The 25,700-nt window shown below is 42.5% G+C and overlaps 1 non-coding gene across 1 annotated transcript; it reads left to right on the top strand.

Annotated features, from left to right (window-relative positions):
• The first annotated feature begins 10,844 nt into the window (after positions 1 to 10,844).
• On the top strand, positions 10,845 to 10,951 carry LOC120272770. Its single transcript, XR_005540307.1, has one exon. It is a non-coding gene; the product is annotated as a small nucleolar RNA R71 (small nucleolar RNA).
• Positions 10,952 to 25,700: the final 14,749 nt, after the last annotated feature.

Genomic DNA, 25,700 nt, shown 5'->3' with positions numbered 1-25,700 from the left:
GCCCATTCACTCTACTATGGCCGCAAAGAACTCTTGGAACATGGAGGTAGGATAGATCACACCGGAGGGGAAAGGGGACGCTCCGCTACCTCTCGACTCACATCTCAAGCCTCTCCAATCTAGCTTTGTCTAACTCTCACGGTGTGTCACTCACTCACAAGAGTTACCAAGAAGAACTCTCAACCCTAGTGCCACTCTAGGGGAGTAATCATACAATCAAGCATACAAGATTGGAACTCACAATAAACATCAATTAATTGAAAGCATAATAAAGAGATTCAATAAAACGAATACATCCTAGGGTTCACAAATACCCAAGTACCCACTAGGGGTTTAGCTCTCCATGGAGCTAGATACAATTAATGAAATCGAATGTAAAAACAAAGCATCCATAGAAAATCCCCTCATTAGTCATGGCGATGGTCTTATGAAGAGTCCTCTACTCGTTGCAAGGGTCCCTTTGTCCGGCCTAGGATACACCTCGTCGGATCGGTGCCGACGAAAGCTCTCCCATTAAGCTTCTTCCAAATGGTGCACGATGTTAGGGCCATAGAACCACTCCAAAGTCCCAGCCAATACCTCCCAAAACCCTAGCCACAACCCTCTCTCAAGTTGGGGAAAAGATGGAGAAAAGAATGCTAAAATCGGGGCTGAATTCGGCTTTTAAAGGGCTAGAATCGTGAATCCACACGCCCGTGTGAGTGCCCCTATGGATTTTTCACATGGGCGTGTGGAATTTCCACACGGCCGTGTGGATTCTCTGTTTTCCTGTTTTCTCGGCCGGCTTTAAACAGTGCTAATATAGTATTCTTGCTATAGTACCCTACTACAGTACCGGCCCGAAATACTCCCAAATCCATGCTTACATCGATGTAACATAAACGGGCACACGTTTACGTCGTGGATCGCTATGCTTCTTCAATAACGGATATGTTCGTGGAGATCTTGATCTATATACACAAGTCGGAGTGCTTGAATGTGACTGCCCTTGTGCCCCTCCAAATAGTTATACTAACTTGAATACGAGGAGGTTTACACACATTCCCGCATCTCGAACCTGACCTATGTCTTCGCGTTTGAACCTTAGCAAGATTTCCTCCAAATTGGTGCATTTACGACCCACATTGGCTTCTTTCTTTCATATTCGGCCTCACTACCCTACCTATATGAAAGTAACATAACCGCACACATATTAGCGTTAAAACCAAAGAAAAGTAATGCTCAGCCCAAGGAAAGAACACTTCATATTCTTATCGGACAAGCACTTATCAAACTCCCCCCACACTTAAGCTTTTGCTTGTCCTCAAGCAAAAATTAAAACATTAAAGCACAAACGAAGGAAATATTTGAAGTGCTTGGCCTTAGGTTCACTAAAGCATGCAAAGAGAGCATTGTACAAGTAAGGGAAATTTCAATACTAAATATGAAAAAAATCAATGCTCTAGCTAAAAACATTAATAAAAAAGGACAACAAACACGAAATCGTGTAAGTGTGTGAACTCACTCAAGTAAACCCAAAGTATACTCCTCAAAGTTCAACGTATAAGGAACTTATTTATTTATAAAAGGTCACAAAAATTCAAAAAGGGTAGTAGCTTCAAACGTCCTGTAAGGTAGCCATTTCCAAAGCAGCCGCTAAGGTGGCTTCCAAATTTTTGATGTGGTAGCTCTTTCCACCGGCGTGGTAGCTTTCACACATCCCATGAGATAGCTCCTTCTCTCATTAGGGCATAACTAGTATCCGACTTATGAGAGTAGCTTCATACATCATAGGTGGTAGCTATTTCTACCCAACAAGCACAACTAAACAATAAAACTATTTTGTTATTTTCTTTTCATTTTTTTTAAGAACTAACACAAGAAACAACTAAAACTAGTCCCTTATACATCAAACATGAGTTTCCGACAGGGTTCAAAGGATGAGTAGTGCAACAAGTGTCAATCAGGCAAAAATTCCTAGAAATTCAAGCAAAAAATAGAGCATGAAAACATTCAATGTTAAATTTTTTTCCCAAACTCAAGAATACAATCAATGCAACTAAGGTGAACCGCCATTGGCTATGTAAGCTTATATATCAATCAAAACTAGTGCAAAAGAGATGCGTGCGCTATGAAACTCCCCCCCCCACACTTAAGTTGTACTTTATCCCCTATGTATACATGCAAGCTCATTCATAATGTAACTCAATTAGATTCAGATGTGGGAGAAGCAATCCAAACAATACTCCCCTGACTCCTAGTGTTGCATTTGATGGAGCTAAGTCCTTGGGAGTGTTATTCCAATGGGTCGTGAAGCTCACACGGCCAAGTGTAAAACACATTGGCCGTGCCCATGACAAAGTCTCAATTCCCATGATGACAAGACCATCTGCACGCATACACGAGGGGGTTCAGTGAAGCTCAATAAAAACAAAAAATAGCTTGAGTATATAAAAGATAAGACAATGAATACAACTCGAGATACAAAATGAAAATAAACTAAGAGGGAAAGTCTTTTCTGAGTATACAAATCAAAAATAAAATGCGGAGATAAAAGATGAGAAAAAATAGAATCAAGTGTCGATGTCTCGCTCTGGATCCTCTGATGTTGCTGGTGCTAGATCAAAAGGTGCTGGTGGAGGTGGTGAAGGAGATGCTGGCAGAGCAGAGGGGGCCGGAGGAGTCCTCGGCCGCAGGACAAATGACAAGCCGACGTCTCTCTCTAAGATCTGCTGCAAGGTGTCAAAACGAGACATGAACTCCGTATACTGTGCGGCCTGCGTAGCCCTAATATCGGCAATCCCTGCTCGAGCCTCCGTTACCTCTATCTGTAGTACCCCCACAGTGCTCTCAAGCCTCTCAAAGCGATCCTGGGCTTGAGATGGTGAAAACATGCACAGAGGGGTGGGTCCTCTGTCACCAGAGGTGCCTCGGTCTCTATAGGTGCTGACTGAGGCTCGGGGGCAGGCTGGGAAGCCTCGACATTTTTATCCTCCTCCTCGGCTATCTCTGGAGTCAGTAGAACTGACAAGATCCCTTGCTTATATCCCGCAAGTGCACGGGCTTGTCGAAGTAATAATCCCGGGTGAGCGGGGTCGAATCCACAGGGAGTAGGGATTGAAAATACTTAATTTGATTCTTAGCTATGTGGAATATCAATAGTGATAAGTGTGAAATTGATTCTATTCTCAACAATAAAAACAATAAGTGAAAGAGCAAAAGTAAGAAGAGGGTAAGGCAATCGATAAAGAATGGGGCACTCGGATAATGCTTCACCTAGGATGATCACTTCAAGTGCAAGAACTCTCTATTATGCTTCCTAATCAATGCAATGGTGAGTCATGGAAATCCTTACATACATAGTCCCAAATCTAAGGTCAACTATACCTAACTCTATACATGTCCCGGAGGAGAAATCGAACAATCTCAACACCTCGCACTCGCATAGAGTTGCAATGAGCTCTAGGGATTCCAAGTGATAAATCTCTTCCTAAATATATACCTACCCCTTTGGTCCTGAAGGAAGGTCCCTAGCCACAATTAAGCCCTAGATACTAAGATCCTCTCAACGCTTCACTCCATTGCACGCGCAACTAGGCCCCAGCGGAGGTTCATCCATTAGACCATTCACTCCATTATGGCTGCAAAGAACTCGAGGAACGGAGGTAGAATCTATCACGTCGGAGGGGAAAGGGGACGCTCCTGTACCTCTCGACTCACCGTCTCAACCCTCTCCAACCTAGCTTTGTCTAACGCTAGTGGTGTGTCACTCACTCACAAGGTTACCAACAAGAACTCTCAACCCTAGTGTCCCTCTAGGGTTGAGAGTTCTTGTCACTCACTCAGAAGGTTACCAACAAGAACTCTCAACCCTAGTGTTACTCTAGGGGAAATGTTTATACAATCAAGCATTCAAGGTCGGAACTTACAATAAACATCAATTTATTGAAAGCATAATAAAGAAGTTCAATGAAACGAATACATCCTATGGTTCACAATCATCCATGTACCCACTAGGGGTCTAGCTCTCCATGGAGCTTAGTACAATCAAAGAAATCAAATGTAAAAGCAATGAATCCATAAAGAAACCCCCACGATGATCGTGTCGATGGTTATGTGGAGAGTCCTCTACTCGTCTTCCAAAGATTCCTTCGTCCGGTATAGGATACACCTCGATCGAAGCTCCCCTACCAACCTTCTTCCTAATGGAATCACGATGTCGGAGCCATAGAACTTCCCCAAAACCTTGGCCAATACCCCTCAAAACCCTAGCCGAAGTCCTCTCACAAGTTGGGTAAAAGATGGAGAAAAGAATACCAAAATCGGGGCTGAATCGGCTTTAAATAGGGCTGGAATCGGGCAACTGCACGGGCATGTGGATTCTCTGTTTCTCTGGTTTCTCAGCCGGCTGTGAACAGTGTTGCTACAGTAATTGCTGTGTTTTTCTGCTGCTGTCTTCGGCCTGATTAACTTCCCAATTTCATACTTTTGTCGGGGTAACGCAAACGGGCACACATTCACATCGTGAATCACCTGCTTCTTCAATGATGTACATGTTGGCGGGGCTCTTGTTCTTATATGCATAAGTCAGAATACTCGAGCGTGACTGCCTTTGTGCCCCTCCAAATAGATGTGCTCACTCGAATGCGAGGAGGTTGGCACACACTCTAGCATCTCACACCTGACCTATGTCTTCGCGTTTGAACCTTAACAAGATCTCCTCCAAAATATGTGCATTATGATCCACATTGGCCCATTTCCTTCATACTCGGCCTCACAACCCTACCTGCGTAAAAGTAACATAAAAACACACATATTAATGTAAAAACCCAAGGAAAGTAATGCTCAACATAAGGAATGAACGCTTCGCATTAATATCGCACAAGCACTTATCAAGAACCAGACCGTAAACCCCTGTCTGAACCCTACGGACCATGCCCATCAATCTCATCATCTCCAGGCTCAGCGGCACAGGTATACTCGTCTTCTCTACCCCGCGAATTATGCCTAAGAGACCCATACCTAGAGCTAATCTCATAATGTATGGACCCGAGAAGATCACTCCCAATCTGCATACTTGCCTTGATGTCATATGTACTGAGCGACGATGTGCTCTGGATGGATTGGTGTGCACTACATCATCAAATACAAGTACAGAAGCTCCTATCGGCTCAGAACGCCAGTGCTATCACCATGGCCATTCACCGATCTTCTCATGATGGCATGTAGATATCAGTACGTAGGTCGGGAAAGGCACGTGGCCTTGGACACCCCTGACTCATAGTAGCCCTGACCACATAATGCTATGTAAGCTCCCTGTGGGCTCAGTGCTCCAGTGTTTATAAATGCCTCCTTGTACAAGCTGAGCCGAACTGAAAACTTCGTGATACTCAAACTATAGTGATGTCCAAGTCCTCTGAACTGAACTACGTCGAGGTCGTCGAATCTCGTATGATCTATCGAACTCAAACGAGGACAAAACTTCTAGTGTAAGCTCCCAGATGGCTAGCTCTCTAATCGACAATAACTGCCTCTAACCACCACCTGAAATAAGAGCCTCGACTTAATCAGCGAACTCATCCCATTGATGCAAATCTCTCAATATATTGGTGTCCAAGAACAGAGTTTGTCCAAATCGAAGTCTCGACAAACGCTCAAAACGAGCTTGATGCTTGGGGATAGTGAATCTCATGCTTTCGGACTCAGGGATGACTCTCACAGTCGCTTATCAGCTTGCTTCTTAGACCCGGGTGACATAGTCTATAAAAATTGAAAGAGAATTGACCAAATAATTTAATTCAACATACCTACAGAAATCGACACGGTCGAGCGGAATTTCCACGCGCCCGTGTGGATCCATGGGCTGTGAACAATCACACCGTCGCGCATTAAACTCCACAAATACACCATTACAATGCTTTTACTTCATTCCAAAAATAAATAATCATTCTAATTGAAGAATCGAATTATTATTGACTAGTTCCATCGATGAAAATAATGAATTTGGGAAGGAAATCAAAGATAAGGCTTACCGTCGACTTGAGATGAGAAAGCTTTGAAAACGGCCGAAAAACCAAGTAAAATCCTTCCAAATTGGCGATATGAGGTCGAGAAACAATGTAGAAGTGCTCTCAGACAACCGGAGGATATTAGGATGAAGAGGAACAATAATCCTTTTAAAAGCATCACAGTGGGAGGTGCACGTCCCTGTGTGCTTTGGGGAAAACACTAACTGCCTCTGAACGCAAATACATGGGCGTGTGATAAATACCCACGCCTATTGGCCCGACCCACAGGGGCAGTCTGATAAGGTCCCCTTGCTTATATCCCGCATGTGCACGGGTTTGTCAAAGTAATAATCCCGGATGAGCGGGGTCGAATCCACAGGGAGTAGGGAGTAAAGACACTTAATTTGATTCTTAGCTATGTGGAGTATCAACAATGATAAGTATGGTAATGATTCAATTCTCAGAAATTAAAAGCAACAAGTAAGAGAGCAAAAGTAAGGAGGAGGCAAGGCAATGGATAAAGATGGGGTACTCGGATGATGTTTCACCTAGGATAATCGCTTCAAGTGCAAGAACTCTCTATTATGCTTCCTAATCAATGCAATGGTGAGTTGTAGAAATCCTTACATACATAGTCCCAAATCTAAGGTCAACTGTGCCTAACTCTATACATGTCCCGGAGGAGAAATCGAACAATCTCAACACCTCGCACTCGCATAGAGTTGCAATGAGCTCTAGGGATTCCAAGTGATAAATCTCTTCCTAGATTTAGACCTAACCCTTTGGTCCAGGCGGAAGGTCCCTAGCCACAATTAAGCCCTAGATACTAAGATCACCTCAACGCTTCACTCCATTGCACGTGCAACTAGGCCCCAGCGGAGGTTCATCCCTTAGACCATTCACTCTATTATGGCGGCAAAGAACTCGAGGAACGGAGGTAGAATCTATCACGTCGGAGGGGAAAGGGGACGCTCCTGTACCTCTCGACTCACCCTCTCAACCCTCTCCAACCTAGCTTTGTCTAACGCTCGTGGTATGTCACTCACTCACAAGGTTACCAACAAGAACTCTCAACCCTAGTGTCACTCTAGGGGCAATGTTCATACAATCAAGCATTCAAGGTTGGAACTCACAATAAACATCAATTTATTGAAAGCATAATAAAGAAGTTCAATGAAAGAAATACATCCTAGGGTTTACAATCACCCAAGTACCCACTAGGGGTTTAGCTCTGCATGGAGCTAAGTACAATCAAAGAAATCGAATGTAAAAGCAATAAATCCATAAAAAAAAATCCTCGATGGTCGTGTCGATGGTCTTGTGGAAAGTCCTCTACTCGTCGTCCAAGGATTCCTTCGTCCGGTATAGGATACGCCTCGATGGAAGCTCCCCTACCAACCTTCTTCCTAATGGAATCACGATGTCGGAGCCATAGAAGCTCTCCAAAACCTTGGCCAATACACCTTGAAACCCTAGCCAAAGCCCTCTCGCAAGTTGGGGAAAAGATGCAGAAAAGAATACCAAAATCGGGGCAGAATCGGCTTTAAATAGGGATCTAATCAGGCAACTCCATGGGCGTGGACGCTACATGCGCCCATGCGGAATTTCCGCACGGGCGTGGATAATTTCCACACGCCCGTGTGGATTCTCTGTCTCTCTGATTTCTCGACCGGCTGTGAACAGTGCTGTTATAGTAATTGCTACAATGTTGCTACAGTGCTCTGCTGTAGTTTTCGACCTGAATAACTTTCCAATTTCATACTTTCATCGGGGTAACGCAAATGGCCACACGTTCACGTCGTGAATCACTTGCTTCTTCAATGATATATATGTTGGTGGGGTTCTTGTTCTTGTATGCATAAGACAGAATGCTCGAGTGTGCCTGCCTTTGTGCCCCTCCAAATGGATGTACTCACTCGAATGCGAGGAGGTTGGCACACACTATAGCATCCCACACCTGTCCTATGTCTTCGCATTTGAACCTTAGCAAGATCTCCTCCAAAATAGGTGAATTATGATCCACATTGGCCCATTTCCTTCATACTCGGCCTCACAACCCTACCTGCATAAAAGTAACATAAAAACACACATATTAATGTAAAAAACTGAGAAAAGTAATGCTCAGCATAAGGAATGAACACTTCGCATTCATATCGCACAATCACTTATCACAGCCGCACGCCCCTGTGACTGCTCTGGACATCTGAGAAAACTTGCCAAGTGTTCCGCAGGCACGTGTGGAATTTGCACATGGACGTGGGCATTCACAAGCCCAACTCACAGGGGCAGCCACACGCCCATGTGTCTTCTCGGGGTGGGGAGAGCTCCTCTGCGGAGATTCGCACGGGCGTGTGGAAATCACCCACGCCCGTGCAATTTTCACAAGGTCACCCACAGGGGTGAGTCCACGCCCCTGTGTGCTTTCGGGAAAGTCTACTAATCTCTGCAGCACTTCACACCCCCGTGCTGAAATTACCCACGGGCTTGCGAGGATCGCATGGTTATTCACAGGGGCAAGTCCATGCCCCTGTACCTTCTCTAGATGAGCTTGCAATATAAAACCACAAGTGTTTGTTAATTCCACATGCCCGTGTGTTTTCTCTGGATACGTAGAAAACTTTACAGGCTCTGCAGAAAATTTTTGAACATGCTTACACACTCAGAGCCTGGCCCAATATGCAATTTATACCAGTGAAAAACATGAGAAATAGCTCAAACGACCAAAACTTCACCAAATTCACATGAAAACACACGATGAACTTGAGAACCCACGAAAAAATCCGCAGCACAAGTATATAAAAATCAAGACACCAACACTCAACAGTTATTCATGCAAACACTAAACTAACAAATCAAGAAAACCGTAAACACTTGGGTTGCCTTCCAAGAAGCGCTTGTTTAACGTCACTTAGCTTGACGTACCTTGTCTTACCTCACGGGGGCTCATAAATGAAAGTTGCCCTCTTACCCATGGCTTGGAAACATGATGAGCAAAAACTCTAGAGGGTAGAAGGTGAATTGTCGGGCTTTAGAATGCCTTGAAATGGTTCACCGAAATTCTTTGGTTCACGCGCGTCTCCAACATCCTTGGAGCGTTTCCGGTGGCGTCTCTTAGCCCTCTTAAATCTAGGGAGCATCTTCTTCAAGATCCCCGGGGTAGATGGTACTTCTTCTGTCGAACCAAGCATAATGTTCTCTTCATTGTACTCCTCTTGGTCGAACAAGCTTTCGTATGGATCCGGATTGAACATCTCCTGCATATATTCATCAACAATCTTATCTGTAGCCTCTAGAAAGAACAAAGTATCATCGAAATCAAGAAAATACCGCATGGCTTCAGCAAGGTGGTATGTGAGCTTGTCATCTACAACTCTCAAAGTTAGCTCTCCACCGTCCATGTCAATAAATGCTTTGGAAGTCCGCAAAAATGACCTCCCAAGTATCAAGGGTACATCCGCATCCTCATCGACGTCTAGCACTAAGAAGTCAACCAGAAAAATGTACTTGTCCACCTTAACAAGCACGTCATCGGTGATACCTCTCGGATGTCTCACCGTTCGGTCCGCTAGTTACAAAGTCATCCGCCAATGTTGATGCTAGCCCAAGCATAGCTTTTGAAAGAAGGTGTATGGCATGACGTTGATGCTAGCCCTTGAATCCGCCAATGTTATTTCTTCACCTAGATTGCCGATATTACACGAAATGATGAAGCTCCCCGGGTCTATCTTCTTGTTCGGCATGTTCTTTTGCAAGACCGCCAAGCAAGACACATCCAAGATCACTGAAGCACTCTCCTCCAACTTCCTCTTGTTGGTCAACAAGTACTTCAAGAATTTGGCATACTTAGGCATTCGGGCCAATGCCTCAACAAAAGGAATATTGATGAGGAGTTGCTTGAACAAACTCAGGAACTTCTTGTACTGTTCATCCCCTTGGTTATTCTTCAATCTAGAGGGATAAGGGATCCTTGGCTTGAAAGGTGGAGGTGCCACCTCCGTCTCTTTGCTTGTTCCCCCTTCAACCTATATAACCTCGGGTGCATGCTCATTTGACTTCTCACTCGGAAGCCTACCATCGACTACACAACCACTTCTCAAAGTGATCATGTTCACATGCTCTCTAGGGTTGGTCTCGGTATTGCTCGAGAAACTTCCATGTGACCTTTCCGATAAGGAATTCTCAATCTGCCCCTCCTGATTTTCAAGATTATATAAGGATACGGTATGGTTGCGAAGTGTAGCCTCAACTGATTCTAACCTTATATTTGACGATTGCACAAACCTAGTTAAGGCCTTTTCCAAATCGGTCATTCGGGTCTCCAAACCTGAAACTTTATTTTCCACATTTGGGGCTTATTGTTGGAAACCCGGTGGCCCCATGGCCTTTTGTGAACCTTGCTTGCTCCACGAGAAATTGGGATGATTCTTCCGACCCGTATTATAGGTGTTGTTGTATGGGTTCCCTTGAGTCCTCATGCTATTACCTACAAAATTGACGTTCTCATCCGAAGATGCATCACCAATAGATATCGGGCAATCAGAGAGAGCATGTCCTCCACCACACCCAGTGCAAGTAATCACAGCCACTACTCTGTTCGAACTTAGAAGATCTAACTTCTTACTCAGTGATTCCAGTTAAGCCGCCAACGAAATCACTGCATCTATCTCGTAGAGACCGGCCACTTTTTTCTTCTCCCTGGCATTCCATTGGTAGCTGTTTAACCCCATTTCTTCAATTAATTGATGGGCCTCACCGGGGGTCTTTCTAGCTAAGGTCCCTCCTGCTGCTACATCCAAGAGTTGCCTTGTACTCGGATTCAAACCATTGTAAAAGGTCTGAACAATCATCCACTCTGGGAATCCGTGTTGCGGGCAATTTCTCAGGAGCTCCTTGAACCTTTCCTACGTCTCAAATAGAGACTCCAATTCCAATTATACAAAGGATGAGATCTTATTCCTAAGCTTTGCAGATTTTCCTGGAGGGAAATAACGCCCAAGAAAAGCTTCTACCATCTCCTCCCACATGGTAATTGATGCTCTAGGTAATGAGTGCAGCCACTACTTCATTCTCCCTTTCAAGGAAAATGGGAAGCCTCTCAAATTGATGGCATCATCCGTTACCCCATTTATCTTCAGCATATCACACACCTCGTGAAAGTTCTCTATATGACTGTTTGGATCCTCATCGGCCAAACCATTGAACTGCGCAGATTGTTGCAACATATGGAGGCATGAAAAGAGTGTGTTCCTCCCGACTAGACATTGCATTGCTACTTCCTTTAAACTAAAAATCTAATTGCCAGGGTGGAATATTTATTAGAGAGTCCAACTATCTTACCTTTGGCCTCCAAGGTAACAATTTGGGTTGGGAATTGTGTAAGCTTAGAACAGGTGGCTCATTAAATGGCTTCAATCTCCAACCAACATTGTCTTCCAAACCCAAAATCTCTTTCTTGCAATTTATGAATTGATCAATCCCAAAGAGTGGTGCTTGTTCCATTACCTTAGGATTTACTTCTTCTTGTTTATTTTCAGCTTGAAAGGAACATGACACTAGTAAATCCCCTTGAAAATTTTCTCGCTCACAAGCACAATCTTCATTCACATAGTCCAAAATCTCAAAATAGTATTCAGCTTCTTCCTTTTCATTCCCTGCACCAATGTACTCAATTTGCCCAACTTCTTCATTGTCATTCACTACCACATCATTTCTATAAGGAACTTGAATTGCTTGCTTGAATACTTGTTGTTCCATGGAGATTATGTCAAGTATCCCTCTTATTGTCGTCTCAATATTTTGGACATGGTCATCGGTTGCTTCAATAAAATTAGCTAATACTTTTTGCAATTGAAGTGCATCGTCTCCAATTATCTCATCCTTTTGACATTCCTCTTAAGGTGCTTCCCAATATTGTCCATTACTATTCCACAAGAAGTTTGGGTAGCCCTTTTCAATTGGATGATATGTGTTGTGTAATACCTTGAACCTTTGGATACCTATTGGAAAATGTATTAAGGGTATTACTACAGTTGCAGTAAAATCTTTCTACAGAGTAATCTAGTTGAGAAAACTTAAGTGGAAAGAACAAGGACCTAAATGTGAGAGTTTTAAAAGATTTTGGGCTAAATAGTAAATGAAAAGGATTTGATTTGAAATATTTCCGAAAACTAAGAACTGAAAAGTAAGGTGGCAGGGATCTTTTTGAAATACTATTTCACGATTTAGAGACCATTGGTGAACTTTTCAAGGACATTTTTGTAAGAGATTCTATTTTCAGGGACTAACAGTAAATTTCGGCAGAAAACTTACGTTGATAAAAATCTCGAGTTTGATGGTTTCATCTCCTTCTTCTCTTTCATACTGCTACAGTAACCCAAGAAAAAAAAAAAGATTGAAGAAATGAGGAGAAATTGGAGTTGTTTTTTAAATTGAGGGGCTTGGAGATCGTTGGTGGGAGCTCAACGCAGTGTTGGTAAGAGTTATTTTGGTTTGAATGATACATGATATTTCGTTGAAAAACATGGCCAAGCATGCTAAATTCTTTAACATGCTTTTACAAGATTTGACTTGGATTTGATTTGGGAAAACATCTTTGATGGTTGTAGATGTTTGTTCCTTCAAGTTGTTGAGCAAAACCATTGTATTCATGATGAATCTAGCTTGAATGGAGGACGGGATTTTCTACTTTACTGTAGTATCACTGTAGCATCGAGATTAGTGTTTGGTTTAGCTAATTAGGTTGATGATGATTAGGATCTTAATGATGATGGTTGGATTGGAATTGGTTGGGTTTAGCCAAATTAATTTGGTTGGATCAAACCAAGTTGGAATTGATTTGGTCGAGTAGGCTTGATGAAATCAAGTGAAGAGAATTTGATTTGGTTCAGTCAAGTTCATTAAATGGATTGGAGTTGGGTTTGGATGAGAATTAGAGTCGGTTCAAGGCTGGTTGGCTAGATTGAGGTTGGTTCAGTGAAATTGAGTTTGGTTCAGTGAATTTGAGCTTGGTTCAGTGGAATTGAGGTTAGTTCATAATGGTCTAGCATAAATTGGGTTTATTTAAATGCAATTGGAGACCGGTTTAATTATGCAAGGTCATGTTTTAACCGATTGGAATGACTGGGCCAATTAGAGTGTCGGTTATTGATTTCTTGTATTTTCTGTTTGGTTCAATTATGTTTTTTGTTGTCGTATTTATTTATTTTATTCTGTTAACCTGTTAGGTGTTGATTAGGCTTGGGAGGGAGTTACAGGTCTAGCAAGAAACCCAAGGGAAACCAGGTGAGTTGATAGTGGTTATTATTTAAATTATTGAATAATTATTATTATCTTGGAAATAATTATTTAACTATTATTATTTTGAAATAATTATTTAATGGCTAGTATTTTGGAAATGATGATTTAATTATTTCATTTTATTATGTTTAATTGCGTATACTGTTGAAATATACTTATATTTATTATTATTTATTTGTCGTTGATGTGCCATGACGATCGTATTGATATACATGATTTTGTTTAATTATACGTATTTTCAAATAGTGAATATACACGTATATATGATTTAATTATTTGGTTCATGTGTTTATTCTTGATGGTTACATATACTTTGATTTAGAATGATCTGTGAAACCATGTGCGCATATTAAAATGTTTTACCAGTAATATTTGTAGAATTGGTTTTCATTCTTGGTATAGGAATGGTATCATTGATCTGGACTTTACTGGTTTATGCATTGTTATACTTTTGGCATTGGCTTTGTGGAAAATAATGTTTATTTTCGAGATGTGAATGCTTTTCCTGGATAAGGATCCTATGATATGATTTATACCGATTGTATTATTGATGTATCTACTTGATGTTTTGGACGGTAACAGAGGGCTAAGGTCCGACTACTGCAGTAGTGGGTCCCACGGGCCAGCTTTAGAGGTGGCGTGGTGGACCTGAGTGTTGATTTCTACGAGGGCCAGTTCAGGTGGGAGCGTAGAGCCCTAACTGGATATTCATCGGGTAGCCGGGGTCACCGACCGATGAACTGATGGGTCAACGTTAAAGACATGAGTTCCTTGACGGCTCTGAACCTAGCCACGGCCACGACGAAGGTTAGAGAGGTTTCTAGACCATGTTATGCTGGGTGAGTGTTGGGTATTGTTTTATATTGAATTGGAGATTTATGTTATTTTAAATTTTGATGAGGGGCGAAGCCAGCTGTCGCTCTTAGGAGGGCAATCCCTCACAAAATTTGTGTTTTCTGAGAAATCCGATTTGATGTTGACATATGATGTATTTATGTTTCAAAAGCTCTTTAAAGTTGTATTTTTTTTTTCTAAAATTCTGATATTTGTAAAAGTTGGGAAATTATTTGAGAATTGATGTTTATACACATTATGTACACTACACTTAATTATTTGAAATTATTGAGCCACTATTGAGTAACTGAACGTGCTGTAGTTGCAGGAGCAGGACCCTCGTAGATCACTATTCGACTATAGAGCTAATCAGGGTTGAGTCCAATATTGCAGTGGGTCACATACCTTTCTTTCTATTTGTTGTTGTCGTGATCTTGTAGCGATTGTACCCGCAAATTTGAGTAATTATATTTGTTGTATTTATGTATTTAAATCATGTAGTTGGTGTAAAGTTATAAATTATAATCTGTAAGTCTAATTTGGTTTCTGAGGGGTGTTAGGTTTCCAAATAAAATGGATTTTTCACTTATGAGTGCCACATTTGCCTCGATAGAAGGGGTGGGTATGACATGTTGCAGCAAGGAATGCTTTGTTGTTGTGAAACAATAATTCTATCAAATTTTTCACTCAAAGCTTCAACTCAAGAATACAGAGCAACGAGCGGATTAATCATCACTTAAACTCCTTGCCAGAAAAAGTAAGACATGACAAAAGAAAACAAATGAGAATGATGGAAGAATAAGAAATTGGTGAAATAGAATGAATGATAAATAGTTAAAATAGCAAAGTGCAAAGTGTTTCTAAACTCCTATGCCCCTGCAACAGAGCCAAAACTTGACACGAACGAATATGCATGTAAACCGCAAGTGCAAGGGTGTCGAAGTAATAATACCCAGGTGAGAGGGTAGTCAAATCCACAGGGAATAGTGCTTAGAACAACCAAGATTGTTATTTAACTAGAACGAAAATATGTTGATAGAGATGTGAAAACAAACTCAATGCAAATGAAAATAATAAAAGATAAAGGAGGCGCAAGTAAAAGATAGGGGATGCAATTGACGATAAATGGGGTACTCGGATATTGATCCACCTAGGACAATCGTTTCAAGTGCAGAAACCCTCTATTATGCTTCCTAACTAATGCATTAATGAGTCGTGGAGATCCTTTAATACATGGTTGATAAGTGCTTGTGTGATATTAATGCGAAGCATTCTTTCCTTATGTTGGGCATTAATCTTCTCGGGTTTTTACACTAATATGTGTGTTTTTATGTTACTTTTGTGCAGGTAGGGTTGTGAGGCTGTGTACGAAAGAAAGAAGCCAATGTGGATCATAATGCACTGATTTTGGAGGAAATCTTGCTAAGGTTCAAACGCGAAGACATAGGTTGGGTGCGAGATGCTAGAGTGTGTGCCAACCTCCTCGTATTTAAGTTAGCACAACCATTTGGAGGGGCACAAGGGCAGTCACACTCAAGCATTCCGACTTATGAACATAGAACAGGATCTCCACCAATTTGTCCGTCATTAAAGAACAAGTGATCCACGACGTGAACGTGTGCCCGTTTGTGTTACCCCAATGAAAGCATGGATTTGGGAAGCTATTCAGGACGATACTGTACCAGAACACTGTAGCAGCACTGTTTACAGCCGGCTGAGAAAACAGGAATTTAGAGAATCCACACGGGCGTGTGGAAATTATACACGGCCGTGTGGAAATTCCACCTGGGCGTGTGAAAAATCCACATGCTCGTGTATTCACCCGATTCCAGCCATATTTAAAGCCGATTCAGCCCCGATTTCAGCATTCTTTTCTCCATCATTTCCCCAACTTAAGTGAGGGCTTCGGCTAGGGTATTGAGGGGTATTGGCTAGAGTTTGGGAGAGCTTCTACTGCTCCGACATCGTCATTCCTTAGGAAGATGGTTGGTATGGGAGCTTCCGTCGAGGCGTATCCTATACCGGACAAGGAAATCCTAGGACAACGAGTAGAGGACTCTCCACAAGACCATCGACATGACCATCGATGGGGTTTCTCTATAGATTCATTGCTTTTACATTCTATTTCTTTGATTGTACTTAGCTCCATGGAGAGCTAAACCCCTATTGGGTACTTGGGTATTTGTGAACCCTAGGATGTATTTGTTTCATTGAATCTCTTTATTATGATTTCAATTTATTGATGTTTATTGTGAGTTCCAACCTTGAATGCTTGATTGTATGAACATTTCCCCTAGAGTGACACTAGGGTTGAGAGTTCTCGTTGGTAACCTTGTGAGTGAGTGACACACCACGAGTGTTAGACAAAGCTAGAGTTGGAGAGGGTTGAGAGGGTGAGTCGAGAGGTACAGGAGCGTCCCCTTTCTCCTCTGATGTGATAGATTCTACCTCTGTTCCTCGAGTTCTTTGCGGCCATAATAGAGCGAATGGTCTAAGGGATGACCCTCCGCTGGGGCTTAGTTGCGCGTGCAACGGAGTGAAGCGATGAGGTGATCTTAGTATATAGGGCTTAATTGTGGTTAGGGACCTTCCACCTGGACCAAAGGGTTAGGTCTATAATTAGGAAAAGATTTATCACTTGGAATCCCTAAAGCTCATTGCAACTCTATACGAGTGCGAGGTTGAGAGGTTATCTAATCTCTCCTCCGGGACATGTATAGAGTTACGCATAGTTGACCTTAGATTTGGGACTATGTAATTAAGGATTTCCAAGACTCACCATTGCATTGATTAGGAAGCATAATAGAGGGTTCTTACACTTGAAACAATTATCCTAGGCAGAGCATTATCCGAGTACCCCATCTTTATCGATTGCCTTACCTCCTCCTTTACTCGTGCTCTCTTACTTGTTGCTTTTATTTTTGAGAATTGAATCATTGTCACACTTATCACTATTGATCTTTCACATAGCTAAGAAGCGAATTAAGTGTTTTTACTCCCTACTCGCTGTGGATTCGATACCTGCTCATCCGGGATTATTACTTCGACAAACCAGTGCACTTGCGGGATATTACGCAAGGGGACCTATACATGTGCCGGAGGAGAAATTGAATAATCTCTCAACCTTGCACTCGTATAGAATTGTAATGAGTTCTAGGGATTCCAAGTGATAAATCCTCTTCCAATATGTAGACCTAACCCTTTGGTTAAGACGAAAGGTCCCTAGCCATAATTAAGCCCTAGATGCTAAAATCACTTCAACGCTTCACTCCATTGCACTCGCAACTAAGCCCCAGCGGAAGGTCATCCCTTAGCCCATTCACTTTACTATGACCGCAAAGAGCTCGAGGAAATGGAGGTAAAATAAATCACACTGGAGGGGAAAGGGGATGCTCCGCTACCTCTCAACTCACCCTCTCAACCCTCTCCAATCTAGCTTCGTCTAACTCTCGTGCTGTGCCACTCACTCACAAAGGTTACTAACAAGAACTCTCAATACTAGTGTCACTCTAAGGGAGTGTTTACTCAATCAAGCATACAAGATTGGAACTCAATTAAAACATCAATTAATTAAAAGCATAATAAAAAGATTCAATAAAATAAATACATCCTAGGGTTCACAAATATCCAAGTACCCACTAGGGGTTTAGCTCTCCATGGAGCAAAATACAATAGATAATCAAATCAGAAGCAAAGAGATACAATCCATGAATGAAAACCCCTTTGTGTTCATGTCGAAGGTCTTGTGGATTGGCAGCGTCTTCTTCAAAGGTCCCCTCATCAAACCTAGGGCACACCTCGCCGGATCGGTGTCGACGAAGCTTCCTCAATAGCTCTCTTCTAAAGGAAACGCAGTGTCAAAGGCCGTCAAACCTTTCCAAAGCCTTGCCAAAGCCTCTCAAAACCCTAGATGTGGGTGCCTCCAAAGATAGGGAAGGTGGAAAAAAAGATAGGGGAAAAGATGGAGAAATTGGGGCTGAATCACGATTTTGAAAGGGCTGGAATCGGGCATCCACATGGCCCTGTGCATGTTCCACATGCCTCTGTGGATCCTATAAATTTCTAATTTTCTGCGGGTAGTAAACAGTAACTACTACAGTAAATTGCTACATTGATTTACTACAGTAACCTGCTTCATTACTCTGCCAAAAACACTCTTGAATCCACTTTTCATTGGGGCAACATAAACAGGCACACGTTTATGCCGTAGATCACATCGCTTCATCAATAAACGGGTTCATTGGTAAAGTTCTTGCTATCAATGCACAAGTCGGGATACGCAAATTTGACTATCCTTGTGCCCCTCCAAATCATTGTAATTGTTTAAATACATGGAGGTTGGCACACATTTACGTATCTTTGAGCCCAACTTGTGTCTTCACGTTTGTTCCTTCCAAGATCACCTCCAAATGGTGCACTCATGATCTACATTAGATTCTTTCTCTAAGATTCGGCTTCACAACCCTATATGCATGAAAGTAACTGACAAGATCCCCTTGCATATATCCCGAAAGTGCACTGGTTTGTCGAAGTAATAATCCTGGGTGAGCGGGTATCGAATCCACAGGGAGTAGGGAGTAAAGACACTTAATTCGATTCTTAGCTATGTGGAATATTAACAATGATAAGTGTGACAATGATTCAATTCTCAACAATTAAAAGCAACAAGTAAGATGGCAAAAGTAAGGAGGAGGTAAGGCAATCGATAAAGATGGGGTATTCGGATGATGCTTCACCTAGGATAATCCCTTCAAGTGCAAGAACTCTCAATTATGCTTCCTAATCAATGCAATGGTGAGTCGTGGAAATCCTTACATACATAGTCCCAAATATAAGATCAACTATGCCTAACTCTATTCATGTCCCGGAGGAGAGATTAAACAACCTCTCAACCTCGCACTCGAATAAAGTTGCAATGAGCTCTAGGGATTCCAGGTGATAAATCTCTTCCTAATTATAGACCTAACCCTATGGTCCAGGAGGAAGGTCCCTAACCACAATTAAGCCCTAGATACTAAGATCCCCTCAATGCTTCACTCTATTGCACGCGCAACTAAGCCCCAGCAGAGATTCATCCCTTAGACCATTCATTCTATTATGGCCACAAAGAACTCAAGGAACGGAGGTAGAATCTATCACGTCAGAGGAGAAAGTGGACGCTCCTGTACCTCTCGACTCACCCTCTCAACCCTCTCCAACCTAGGTTTGTCTAATGCTCGTGGTGTGTCACTCACTCACAAGGTTACCAATGAGAACTCTCAACCCTAGTGTCACTCTAGGGGAAATGTTCATACAATCAAGCATTCAAGGTTGGAACTCACAATAAAAATCAATTTATTGAAAGCATAATAAAGAAGTTCAATGAAATGAATACATCCTAGAGTTCACAATCACCCAAGTACCCAATAGGGGTTTAGCTCTCCATGGAGCTAAGTACAATAAAAAAAATCGAATGTAAAAGCAATGAATCCATAAAGAAACCCCCTCGATGGTCGTGTCAATGGTCTTGTGGAGAGTCCTCTACTCGTTGCAAGGGATCTTTTGTCCGGCCTAGGATACACCTCGCCGGATCGATGCCGACGAAAGCTCTCCCAATAATCTTCTTCCAAACGATGGGTGATGTCGGAGCCGTAGAACCTCTCCAAAACCCTAGCCAATACTCCTCAAAGCCCTAGCTGAAGCCCTCTCTCAAGTTGGGGAAAAGGTGGAGAAAAGAATACCAAAATCGGGTCTGAATTAGCTTTAAATAGGGCTGGAATCGGGCGACTCCACGGGCGTGGACGGTACACACGCCCGTGCGGAATTTCCACATGGCCGTGGATAATTTTTACACGCCCGTGTGGATTTTCTGTTTCTCTGATTTCTCGGCCGACTGGGAATAGTGCTGCTACAGTACATGGTGCATCGTTGCTACAGTGCTATGCTACAGTCTTCGACCTGAATAACTTCCCAATTCCATATTTTCATCGGGGTAACACAAACGGGCACACGTTTACGTCGTGAATCACTTGCTTCTTCAATGATATACATGTTGGTGGAGCTCTCATTCTTATGTGCATAAATCGGAATGCTCGAGTGTGACTGCCTTTGTGCCCCTCCAAATGGATGTGCTCACTCGAATGCGAGGAGGTTGGCACACACTCTAGCATCTCACACCTGACCTATGTCTTTGCGTTTGAACCTTAGCAAGATTTCGTCCAAAATAGGTGCATTATGATCCACATTGGCCTATTTCCTTCATACTCGGCCTCACAACCCTACCTGTATAAAAGTAACATAAAAACATGCATATTAGTGTAAAAACCTGAGAAAAGTAATGCTCAACATAAGGAATGAACACTTCACATTCATATCGCACAAGCACTTATCAGTAACATAAATACACACATATTAGTGCTAAAACCCGATAAAAGTAATGCTCATCATAAGAAAAGAACACTTCGCACTGTTATCACACAAGCACTTATCAAGTAAGAAGTTAGATGTTCTAACTTCAAATAGAGTGGCGGCCATGACTACTTGCACCGAGTGTGGTGGAGGACATGCTCCCTCCGATTGCCCGATCTCCATTGGTGATGAATCTTCGGTTGAGAATGTTGATTTTGTGGGTAATGCGATGAGGAATTAAGGGAATCCATATAGAAACACCTACAATCTGGGTTGGAAGAATCATCCCAATTTCTCATGCAGTAACCAAGTTCCATAAAAGGCCATGGGGCCACCGGGTTTCCAATAACAATAAGCCCCAAACATGGAGAACTGAGTTTCCGTTTTCGAGACCCGAATGACCGATTTAGAGAAGGCCTTGACTAGATTTGTCCAATCATCGGATACAAGGTTTCAATCAGTTGATGCTACACTTCGCAACCACACCGCTTCTTTGCACAACCTTGAGAATCAAGTGGCTCTGATTGCGAGGTCTCTATTGGAGAGATCACAAGGAAGCTTGCCAAGCAATACCAAGACCAATCCGAGAGACCATGTGAAGGCGATCACTTTGAGAAGTGGTCGTGAGGTTGAAGGCAAGTTTCCGAGTGAAAAGTCCAATGAACACACACCCGAGGTCATAGAGGTTCACACGTCTGTATATGCATGTCAACCGCAAGTGCACGGGTGTCGAAGTAATAATCCCAAATGAGTGGGTATTGTATCCACAGAGAGTAGGGAATAAAGACACTTAAGTTGTTTCTTAACTAATATGGAAGATGAATAGTGATAAGTGTGACAAAATATGAAATAAAGAAAATAAAAGCAACAAGATAGAGAGCACAGGTAAAGGAGAAGGTAAGCCAATCGATAAAGATGAGGCACCCGGATATTGATCTGCATAGGACAATCGTTTCAAGTGAAAAACCATCTATTATACTTCCTAATTAATGCAATAATGAGTGGTGGAAATCGTTAATTACATGATCCCAAATCTAAGGTCAAGCATGCCTAACTCTATACATGTCCCGGAGAAGAGATTGAATAACCTCTCAACCTCGCACTCGTATAGAATTGCATTGACCTCTAGGGATTCCAAGTGATAAACACTATTCATATGTATAGACCTAACCCTTTGGTCTAGGTAGAAGATCCTTAGCCACAATTAAGTCTTAGGTGCTAAAATCACTTCAACGCTTCACTCCATCGCACTCGCAACTAAGCCCTAGTGGAAGGTCATCCCTTAGCTCATTCACTCTACTATGGTAACAAAAAACTCTTGAAACGTGGACGTAGGATAGATCACACTAGAGGGGAAAGGGGATGCTCTGCTATCTCTCGACTCACCCTCTCAACCCTCTCCAATCTAGCTTTGTCTAGCTCTCATGGTGTGTTACTCACTCACAAGAATTACCAACATGAACTCTCAACCCTAGTGTAACTCTAGGGGAGTATTCATACAATCAAGTCTCCAAGATTGGAACTTACAATTAATTGAAAGCATAATAAAAAGATTCAATGAAACGAATACATCCTAGGGTTCACAAATACCCAAGCACCCACTAGGGGTTTAGCTCTCCATGGAGCTAGATACAATCAATGAAATAGAATACAAAAACAAAGCATCCATAGAAAACCCCCTCGTTAGTCATGGCGATGGTCTTGTGGACAGTCTTCTACTAGTCGCAAGGGTCCCTTTGTCCGGCCTAGGATTCACCTCGCATGATTGGTGCCGACGAAAGCTCTTCCACTAATCTTATTCCAAATGATGCACGATGTCAGAGCCATAGAACCTCTCCAAAGCCCTAGCTAATACCACTCAAAACCCTAACTGCCACCCTCTTTCAAGTTGGGGAAAAGATGGATAAAAGAATGCAGAAATCGGGGCTAAATTGGCTTTTAAAGGGCTAGAAACGGGAATCCACATGCCCATTTGGGTGCCCCTGTGGATTTTTCACATGGGCGTGTGGAATTTCCACACGTCCATGTGGATTCTCTGGTTTCTCGCTTTCTCGGACGACTATAAATAATGCTACTACAGTATCTTTGCTACAATGTTTTCTATAGTACCCTGCTACAGTACCAGCCTGAAATACTCCCGAATCCATACTTTCATCAAGGTAATGCAATCGGGCACACGTTTACATCATGGATCACCTTGCTTCTTCAATAACGGACATGTTGGTGGAGATCTTGTTCTATATGCACAAGTCAGAATGTTTGAATGTGACTGCCCTTATGCCCCTCTAAATAGTTGTGCTAATTCGAGTACGAGGAGGTTGGCACACATTCCTAAATTTGGAATCCGACCTATGTCTTTTCGTTTGAACCTTAGCAAGATTTCCTCCAAATTAGTGCATTACGACCCACATTGGCTTCTTTCTCTCATAATCGGCCTCACAACCCTACCTACATAAAAGTAACATAAATACACCCATATTAGCATTAAAACCTGGGAAAAGTAATGTTCAACACAAGGAAAGAACACTTCATATTCTTATCACACAAGCACTTATCAAACTCCCCCACACTTAAGCTTGTGCTTGTCCTCAAGTAAAGATTAAAACATTATGTGCATGGTTGAATGAAATATTTGAAGTGCTTGGTCTTAGGTTCACCAAATCATACAAAGAGAGCATTCTAGATGTAATGAAAATTTTCACACTAAATACGAAAAATCAATGCTCTAACTAAAAACTTGAATAAAAAAGGACAGCAAACCCGAAAGCGTGTAAGTGTGTGAACTCACTCAAAACAACCCAAAGTATACTCCTCACTATTCTTAGTACAAGGGACTTATTTATCTACAAAAATTAACAAAAATTTCAAAAATGGTAGTAGCTTCACACATCCTCTAAGGTAGCCCTTTCCAAAGTGGCCGCTAAGGTGGCTTTCACACTTTTGAAGTGGTAGCTCTTTCTACCGGAGTGGTAGCTTTCACTCATCCTATGAGATAGCTCTTTCTCTCATTAGGGCATAACCAGTATCTGACTTATGAGAGTAGCTTCATACTTCATAGGTGGTAGCTCTTTCCGCCCAACTATTTTGTTCCTTCTTCTCATTTTTTCCATTTTTTTTCTTTTCTCATTTTTTTTTCAAAATTAACATGAGAAACAACTATAACTAGTCCATTATACGTCAAACATGAGTTTCCAAAAGAGTTCAAAGAGTGAGTAGTACAACAAGTGTCAATCAGGCAAAAATTCCTAGAAATTCAAGCAAAAACAAGAGCATGAAAACATTCAATGTTAAAAAATTTCCTAAACTCAAGAATACAATCAATGCAACTAAGGTGAACTGCCACTGGCCATGTGAGCATGTATATCAATCAAAACTACAATAAAAGAGATGTGTGCACCATGAAACTCCCCCACACACATACACACACACTTAAGTTGTACATTGTCCTCAATGTACACATGCAAGCTCATTCATAATGGAAATCAATTAAATTTAGATGTGGGAGAAGCAATCAAAACAATACTCCCCTGACTCCTAGTGTTGCATTTGATTGAGTTAAGTCCTTGGGAGTGTTGTTCCAACAGGTTGTGAAGCTCACACGGACAAGTGCCGAAACACCTTGGCCGTGCCCATGACAAAGTCTCAATTCCCATGATGACAAGACCATCTGCATACATACACGAGGGGGTTCAGTGAAGCTCAATAAAAAATAAAACAACTCGAGTATATAAAAGATGAAGTAATGAATACAACTCGAGACAACAAAATAAAAGATAAACTCAGAAGGAGAGTCCTTTTGAAGTGTATAAGTCCAAAATAAAATGAGGAAGTAAAGGAAGAGGAAAATAAAATCAAGTGTCATTGTCGTCCTCTGGCTCTACTACTACTGCTGGTGATAAAAAACATGGTGGATCAACCGGTGCTGGAATAGAGGATGAAGGTGCTGGAGAAGCCGAGGGGGCTTAAGGAGTCCTCGGCCACAAGACAAATGACTAGCCGACGTCTTACTCTAAGATCTGCTGTAATGTGTCGAAATGTGCCATAAACTCTGTATACTGTGCGGCCTGCATAGCCCTAATATCGGCAATCTCTGCTCGGGCCTCTGCTACCTCTGTTTGTATCACCCCCACAGCGCTCTCGAGCCTCTCAAAATGATCATGGACTCGAGATGGTGAAAACATGCGCACGGGGGGTGGGTCCTCTGTCACCGAAGGTGCCTCGGTCTCCATAGTTGCTGACTGAGGCTCGGGGGCAGGCTGGGAAGCCTCGGCATCATCACCCTCCTCCTCGGCTATCTCTGGGGCCGGTAGAACCAGAGCATAAATATTCGTCTGAACCCTATGGACCATGCCCATCAATCTCATCGTCTCCGGGCTCAGGGGCGGAGCTCTACTCATCTTCTCAGCCCCGCGAATCACGCCCAAGAGACCCATACCTAGAGCTAATCTTGTAATGTATGGACCTGAGATGATCACTCCCAATCTTGCATACTAGCCCTGATGTTGAATGTACTCAGCGACGATGTGCCCTGGATGGATCGGTATGTACTGCATCATCGAATACAAGTGCCGCCCTGCTCATGATGGCATGTAGATATCGGTACATATGTCAGGAAAGGCATGTGGCCTTGCACACCCCCGGCTCATACTGGCCCTGACCACATAATGCTCTGTAAGCTCTCTGTGGGGTCAGGGCTCCAGGATAATCGGTCGGTAACTAAGAGTACTCCTCAGTGTCTATAAATGCCTCCCCGTACAAGCCGAGCCGAATTGAGAACTGAGTGATACTCAGACTATAGTGATGTTCAAGTGTTCTGAACTGAATAATGTCGAGGTCATCAAATCTCGCATAGGATCTGTCGAACTCGAATGACGACAGAACCTCCAGTGTAAGCTCCCGGATTACTAGGCTCTCTAATCGACAACAACTGCCTCCAACAACCCACCGACATGAGATCCTCCACCTCATTGCCGAGCTCATCAGCATGCTGTAAATCTGTTAGTATGCTCGTGTTTAAGAACCGAGTCTGTCCGAACCGAAGTCTCAATAAACGCTCGAACCAAGCCTTGTGCTCGGGGATGTTGAATCTCATGCTCTTGAACTCAGGAGATGACTCTCGTGGTCGCTTATTAGCTTGCTTCTTTGACCGAGGTGCCATAATCTGCAAAAATTGAAAAAAGAATCGATCAAACAAGT

The sequence above is a fragment of the Dioscorea cayenensis genome, chromosome 11 (assembly GCF_009730915.1).
Source record: "Dioscorea cayenensis subsp. rotundata cultivar TDr96_F1 chromosome 11, TDr96_F1_v2_PseudoChromosome.rev07_lg8_w22 25.fasta, whole genome shotgun sequence".
NCBI lineage: Eukaryota > Viridiplantae > Streptophyta > Magnoliopsida > Dioscoreales > Dioscoreaceae > Dioscorea > Dioscorea cayenensis.
This window is presented reverse-complemented; position numbering and strand designations above follow the sequence as displayed.